Source organism: Peromyscus californicus, unplaced genomic scaffold, assembly GCF_007827085.1.
Source record: "Peromyscus californicus insignis strain IS unplaced genomic scaffold, ASM782708v3 Scaffold_7__1_contigs__length_154581171, whole genome shotgun sequence".
Taxonomy (NCBI): domain Eukaryota; kingdom Metazoa; phylum Chordata; class Mammalia; order Rodentia; family Cricetidae; genus Peromyscus; species Peromyscus californicus.
In genome coordinates this window covers 52,983,939-52,992,030 of record NW_026294595.1, presented here as the reverse complement: position 1 = coordinate 52,992,030, position 8,092 = coordinate 52,983,939, and the positions used below count along the sequence as shown (strand labels likewise).

At 43.2% G+C, this 8,092-nt stretch overlaps 1 long non-coding RNA gene across 1 annotated transcript; it reads right to left on the bottom strand.

The window, feature by feature from the left end:
• Positions 1-2,298: 2,298 nt before the first annotated feature.
• Positions 2,299-5,200, bottom strand: LOC128101385 (uncharacterized). Its single transcript, XR_008215080.1, has 3 exons — positions 5,143-5,200; positions 4,505-4,560; positions 2,299-3,001 (listed from the first exon to the last, which is right to left on the bottom strand). It is a non-coding gene; the product is annotated as an uncharacterized LOC128101385 (long non-coding RNA).
• Positions 5,201-8,092: the final 2,892 nt, after the last annotated feature.

Below are 8,092 nucleotides of genomic sequence, written 5' to 3'. Positions count from 1 at the left end.
GCAGGACAAACTTCCGTGTTGTGTCTGCAGTGGAGAATTTTGGATCCTTTTGTCCGATTTCATTTTCAGTTTCTGAATGTTCTCCTTTGTAAAGAGTCGTGTGTGTGGGGGGTGGGGTGGGGTGGAGGTGGGGGGAAGGGTAGGTAGGTGGGTTGGTCAAGGGTCAAGAGCATTTGCTTTTGAAAGCACTGGAGTTTGGTTTCCAGCACCCACATGAGGTGACTAATAACTGCCCATAGCTTCAGTTCCAGGGCATGTGACACTCCCTTCTGGGCCCTGGGGCTACCTGTACACATGCAACACACTTCCTTCACCCCCGCCCCCCACCGCAATTAACAAGTCACTCAGGAGTTATACCAAAAGCTTCACAAGGGCTGGAGAGATGGCTCAGCAGTTAAGAGCACTGGCTGCTCTTCCAGAGGTCCTGAGTTCAATTCCCAGCAACCACATGGTGGCTCACAACCATCTGTAATGAGATCTGGTGCCCTCTTCTGGCCTGCAGGGATTCATGCAAGCAGAGCACTGTATACATAATTAATAAATAAATCTTAAAAAAAAAAAAAAAGCTTCACAAAGGAGATTGTGACAGGAGGATCCAAAGGAGTATTCGCTCACACTACAGACCACTCTCTGACCTGGCTCCTTAGGGACCTTATGGGGACATTCAAAGAAGATGCTCCATGGGGTCAGTGAGCTGACTCATTGGGTCGAAGGTCCTTATAGCCAGGTGGATGACTTGAGCTTAACCCCCCAGAATCCACAGGGTAGAGAGAGAGAACTGACTTTTGCCAGTTGTCCTCTGATTTTCACACTGGAGCTGTGGCGTGTGGCTGTGGACACACACACACACACACACACACACACACACACACACACACACCAGTGAATTTACACAAAATAAATAAAGATGATGCCTCATTGATACCTTAAAGGGAAAACTCCGCACAGGCAAGGATGTTAGTCTTGGCCTGGAAGGAACCATTTGCCCAAGTTTGGCTGACTACAGAGAAACTGAGTCACAGTACAGAGTCTGAACTGTGAGGATGGAGAGACTGAGACTGAGTTGTAAGCACAGCTATCACTCCAACTGTCCTCCAACTCTCTATCCATGGATGCAAACAATTGCAAGCGAAAAAGACTACAAGTATTTTAAAGAATGGAACGCTGGAATTGTGCAGAGGCTTTTGGTGTGTTTTTGTCTTTCAATATAACTGTTTTTAGAACGTATTTAGAAAGGGGGCACTTAGGGGTTGGAGAGATGGCTCAGCGGTTAAGAGCACTGGCTACCCTTCCAGAGGACCCAGGTTCAATTCTCAGCACCCACATGACAGTTCACAACTGTCTGTAACTCTAGGGGATCTGATACCCTCATACAATATACGCAGGCAAACACCAATGCACATAAAATAAGGGCAGATTTAAATGACTCAGGAGGGTGTGCGTCTGTGCGAAAAATGAGCCATCTCATAGGATGGACTGGAGCATCCATCAACAGGGCCTCCTGGAACCAATTCCCTCCAGGTTCCTGGGGCAGGTGACCAGAAGAACGTTTTAATCTAAGCCTACCCGAAATAAGGCCTATCTTCTTTCTTTGAAGAATTAGGGGAAGGGCTGGGGAAGGAAAGCCTCCTATCTTTCCTCTTGTGAAAGCCACAGCTAAGGTCAGAGAAACCAGCCTCATCCCATTGTGTTCCCAAGTACTCTTCCTCTCGAGGTCCAGGGAACGAGGTGTCGGTGGGTAACAGCAGCACGTGAGATTCTCACCAGCATCCTCAGGAACTTTAAAAGATCAGCAGTGAATCTATATTTCTTTATAAAAATTATGGTGTGCCATTGCTTGATCTGAGTTCACATCCTATCACGAAAAGAATTAGAATCTATCATTGTACATTTTCTACATTTTAACCTCATATATACTACACGTATCAAATTTTCCTGAAAAATCCTTGTTTTCTTGGCGAGGGAGATTTTGAATTTTTTTGCATTTGAACTTGTTCTCTCCAGATCCCCCCAAACTCTGCATGTCTTAGTTCATATCATGAACACTATGCACAACTTCTCGCACATTTATTCACTGTGTCCTAAAATGAGCAATGTCGCATTATCGAGATGGTTGGCTGGCTCCGCCCCCTAGCGTGAGTCTCGAGGCGTGGTATTCTGCATGTTCACTAGCAAGCGAGAGGACGGGAAAACCCAAAGCTGCTGGGATGCATGTGTTAAGAGGAAAGCTGAGGCTACTTGGGAGGCTTCCTTTCTGTTTTATTATTTGGATAAGATTTAAAAAGCAAAACTCACACATTCTTTAAAGATACATTTTTATTTCTTTAGAAGACAAAACGCAAGTTATTTTCACCGGAATGTCTGCCTCTTTGCTGCTGCGTTAGGTCAAATATTTTCATGTTTTTCATCGGGTAACTACTAGCAGCTTGAAAACAGTTTTATTAATTAACAAGCGGTGATGCACTATATCATCACATCTTTAGAGCTCTCGCGCCAGCTAGTGGTAGCGACGAGGAACTGCACAGTCGCGCTCAGATTCTGAACTCTTGTTTTTACCACGAGCCTTCCCCTGTTATCTTCCCATCGTTTTCTTCATCAACATAATGGGGAGTCGTTGCAGTCTGTCAGCGAGGAGTAGACGACGGGATTACAGATGAATTTAGATAAACCAGTAGTCCGGGGGCAGAGAGAGGAAAGGCCAGACACACGCAACCGCTTTCCCAAAGGATTTGAGATCATGTATTTATTTAAATATTCCCAGCATTCGATGGAGCAGGTCAGATTTTGCCAATGAGTTTCAATCCTTTTGTTTTCCATTTGTCGATACGTTCGAGTCTGTATCTAAGGCACGGGATAACTATGAGCCTCAGACAGCACTGAGGACATGCTGTAAGTGGAAATGTATGTTTGCTTCGAAGCCGCCCACGTTTCTAGTGTGCACAGGAATTCTGAATACTTAGCAGAGCAGAAACCTCCGAGGATGGCATTTGTATCTGGTACCCTAGATGGAAAAAAAAAAAAAAACTAAAGGTACATGTAAAGGACACTTTTTAAGTACATTTAGGTGTGGAGCTCAATCTCCTCTCAGATAGAAGCACGTTATGATGGTTTTTGGGGAAAACCGAAAACGAGGCACTTATTTTAAGAACAAAGACTCTTTGGCAGGCTACTTCTTTCATTTAATTAAGCAATATCTGATCGTACTGGGGTTACAGAGGTCGCTAATAAATAAATCCCGAAGCAGAGACGTTGTACTCATTAAATGGTAGGAGCTCTTTATAACTCTATCGTTTATTGCTAAAAATCAATATTACTAATAATGTACGTGGAATTTATTACAAAAACAAGCTGAGGGTGATGAAGGACTTTTCTTTAGGCATTTCATTTGTAGATCCGTGTCAGTTATGGAGAACAAGGGCAATCCAAGCGGGAACTTCTTGTAATATTTTTAGAAGGTAAGTCTAGCTTTGGAGGTTTGGGGAGGAAGAATTTCCACAGTGTAACCTTGCAGCTTGGCTGCTGTGTGTGCTGTTGGGAAATAATGTTTAAAATCTTACTGATGAGAGAGACATCTGACTGCAAAATAGACCTAGGTTATGGTGCTGCTGTATGAGATATTTTAAACCTGCCGAATCTGAGTGTTTTGCATAGAAAATTCACCTGCTTTCCGCCAGTCAAGTCAAATGTTGCCTCCCCCTTTTTGCATGTAATCTGTTAACCTTTGATGTGTAAGGACATTTTTTTTTTTAAGTTTTCTCTTCTCTCTCTCTTCACTTTTTATCTCTTAAGACGGAAGGCAAGCTTCTACCATTGACTAAGTTTCAAATCATTCCTGATTTGTGTACCATTGTGTTTTTGGAGAAAGACAATTGATTTCAATAAGGCTATGTTAATGACCGAGGATAAACTGACAGAGAAGTGGAAGATGGTTGAATTACCATAAATATTTGAGAATCGCACCAAACCAAAACAACTTCCGCCCTTTGCCATCAGCTTTGGGGACTGCGGTATTTATTTTAAATGCTGAGTTTGTCATTAGGCATATCTCTAAAACCGTTTAGTGGTTGCTTTAAACTATTTTGATGCCTACTATAATCCTTATATAATTCCCCATATGCTGCCAAGCAAGTGCTACAAAATACCATCCCATCATAATCTGAAATTTGCTCATAAAGATTTTAAGATTATCATTGCAGTGTTATTTCTTATTTTTGAAATCATGCAATCAGAAATTAACTGTATATTGCAAATGAACACATTTAAAGGAAGGAAGTCTGAATATATTCTTGAGTTTAAAAAAAAAAACAACAAAAAACAAAACAAAAAAACCCCCAACCACCTCTTTAGAGATCAGTCCATGACTTTGGCATAATGATAACCAGCGAACAACCAGTTCACTCAATTCCAATCTTCCTTGCATGTAAGATGGTCTATAAAATTTTTATAAAAGAAATAAACATTTTTACTGGTGGCTCTGGATGTGACGACATAAAGAGAAACTTACAAATAAACAGACTTGCAAGCTCCTCCTGACATTCCCATCTGCAGACGTGAGGCCTCCTAAAAGGCAAACACACAGAGTTAAATATTTGTTTGGCTTCCAGATGCCACGGCTGTGAAGCAGCACTGGTTCCCCCCCCTCCACCCACCCGCGCTGGGAGCCGGGAGCCCTCTGCAGAGCAGCCCTTTAGGAGGCATTGGTGCAGGATGAGGGGGCGCAGCTGCCAGCCAAGCCCTGCAGATGGTCCCCCTCATTAGCCTACAGCGCTCCACGCAGCCATCCGGAGGAGGCTTCGGATGGCACTTGGACAAGATGTTAAGCCAGCCTCCTGTTCAATGTCATTACGATTTCTCCAAATCCTCTGCTTAGTGCCGCCCTGCCAGGCTCAGGCCAGGAGAGGTGACAATTCCAGGCCGATGTTCCCAGAGCCCACCCGGGAAACTTCCTAATCCTGGGCTAGCCTGGGCCATGCGCAAACGGAGCATGGCTTTCAGAGGCCAGGCCCCATGCACTTTCATGCCCACCCTCCCCAACCCCCACCCCCGACCGCCCGTGAGATGCCTTGGCAATCTCATTTCTCCTCTTCCTTGTCTGCTCATTAATTTATTAACGTTATGGGATTTTAATTCTGTTTTCTTTACCCTTTGTTTACGAACCAGCCTTGGAATCAGGGCATCCTGCCCGGGCACCGGAAATGTTAGTTAAGTTTAGCAGTCGAAACAGCAGGGGGCGCTCCTACTGTTTTACGACCTGCAGTTTCTCAAGCTAGATTGGAATAATTATGATAGCTGTGGTCTTACAATTAGAACATAGATGTTTACAGTCTGTGTCCATGGGTAACATAGATGTGCAGAACACAGACAATCACCATGTACTAAATGACTGAAGTATTAAGTCACAGAGCGTCCATTTTTATTCTTTAAGTATCTGAAGTTACCAGGATGCTACCCAGGGGGAAGGGAAATGGCTGATAAGAACTTGACAGCAAGAATTTTCCCCTTGTCTTTTAATACGGTAGAGAAAATGTATTCATTGAAATCATCTAAATCCCATAATGCTATCTTTTTTTTTTTTTTTTTTTTTTTTTTTTGGTTTTTCAAGACAGGGTTTCTTGGTGTAGTTTTGGTGCCTGTCCTGGATCTTGCTTTGTAGACCAGGTTGGCCTTGAACTCACAGAGTCATAATGCAATCTCTCAGCCATCTTCTTGTCACCTCTAGTTATGGCTTAAAACATTTTTCTTCAGATTTATTTTGTCTTATATGCATGAGTGTTTGCATGTCTCTGTTTTCACCATGTTCATGTCTGGTGTCCCAGGTCAGGTCCCCTGGAACTGGAGTTAGGGAGGTCTGAGAACCAACATGTGGATGCCAGGAACTGAACCTGGGTCTTCTGCAAGAACAGCAGTTGCTGTTACCTGCTGAGCTGTGTCTCCAGCCCCAGCTCCCCTGCCGCTGCCGCCTTCTTTCCTACAACAGAGAAATTGAAATGGATCATTTGGTGCCTTTTTGGAGATGGGCAGAGTCAGGCGAGTCCCTCCTGCAGTCACTGTATTCTGATATGAGCCAGAGTTCAATGTTAAACTTTAAAGTTGATAGCAGTTAAAGCTCAGTGGCCTTTATATCATGTTCTAGAGTTTGATGAGGTCATGGATCAGTAGCTCTGGGCTACTGTAAGGCAACTTAGGATGCCTGAATTACTCTTTGCTTTGTAAACCATTTTAATGCTTGTGGAATGCACTTTACATATTGTGGCTCACTTATGGCTTCCCTGGAGGGGAGGGAACTCTGGAGTGATGCTTAGGGCCTAAAATCAAGACTTGGCTTAGAGTGGTAGAACATTCACTTCACTATGTGATTCACGACTATGGTAAAAATTGTTTTGTAAATCTAAACAATTTCTACTGAGTGATTTTTGGGCTTCATGAGAAATAGCATAAAACTAAGCATCTGCTTCACACTGACAGGGGTGTTGAATATTGGCTTTAAAATATATATGGGGTAAAAATATAATTAAAAAAATTAAAACTAAGGGCTGATGAGCTGGCTCCGTGGCTAACAGCGCCTGCCACCAACCCTGACAAGGCAAGTCTGATCCCTGGGATTCACGTGATGGAAGGAGGGATCTGATTTTCATAAGCTGTCCTCTGATGTCTACTAGAGTGCCACGCATCTCCCCACACACATGAAGACACCAAACAAATACACAAAAAGTTATATAAATACCTAAGAATAATGCTTAATGCAACGGCACATATCTATTGTCCCAGGGCTTGGGACCTAGAAGCAGATGGAATTTTAGGTCAATTTTGTCTGCTTAGTGAGTTTGAGGTTAGTCAGGCTACATGCTGAGACCTTGTCTTGGAAATAGACAAATAAATAAGGGTTTTTCTTTTCTGAAAAACGGTACCCTATAGGATTCTATGACAAACAGCATTGCCAGTTCTCTCTGTATTGAAAACAAGGCAACCTCTGAGTGACCAGGAAACGGTAGCTAGAGAAGAAAGATCACTTGACACAATCTTGTCCCAAGCCTTGGAGTCCGGGAAAACTCGGTGGGGAAGGTGCTGGAGTGGCTGGGCGGTTCCCAGAGGGGCAGATGCGTCCAGTGGGTCAGAAGCAAATGGCAGTGATGGGAAGTGGCCCATCAGATGAGGACTCAGGGGCTGGGCATGTGCACAGGAGTGGTGGGCTCTCTGTGATCACCCCGTGGGCAACCGTGGGAGCTAGGGAGGGTTTTGGATGGAGCTATAATAGGAATAATGCTCTAGGCTGATTGACTTGGTGACAAGGTACAGTATCCTCAAAGAATTAAACTGATAACACAGCAAGTAGAAAGCAAAATAAAGAATTATAATTGTAAAGCCCCTATTCACGTAGTTTTAATACGATTTAAAAGAAATCTTCCTTGATTGATTGATCAATGACACAATCCAGGAGTAGAGAGTGTGTGGTTATTTTCTTTCCATGACTATTGCTAATATCATTCCACATTTCATATTTTATTATTCCAAATGCTAATGTATTATCTTATTCCTCATTAATCTGATAAAGTTAACAGATACTTTTTGTCTAGTTATTTATTATTATTATTATTATTATTATTATTATTATTATTATTATTGGTGTGTGTGTGTGCGCGCGCGAGCGTGCGCACACGGGCACGCGCAAGCATGCTCATGTGTGATACATTGCAGGTAGTAGTGTGGAGGTCAGAGGACAGCTCTTGGGAGTCAGCTCTCTCAGTCCATGGAACCTGGGGAGTGAACGCAGTCAGGATTGTGGCAAAGTGCTTTGATCTGCTGGGCCATGCCACCAGCAACAGATACTTGCAATGGGGCATGTTAACTCCCAAACCCAATCTCCTTTGATTGTACCTGTGACGTAGATATGCAGACATGGTTGCAAACTATGGCTGATCAGTGTTTCTGCAAGGAATTGAAGTTGTTTTATGGTTACTTTCATGTACCCTATACTGAGGGACTACAGTGTATTCAGTCACGTGCTGTTAGAGTAACATCCAGTTATATCAAGTATTGTCCAACAATGTCTGTCTTTTTTAAAAAGACTCATACTTTCTGGATATGATGTATT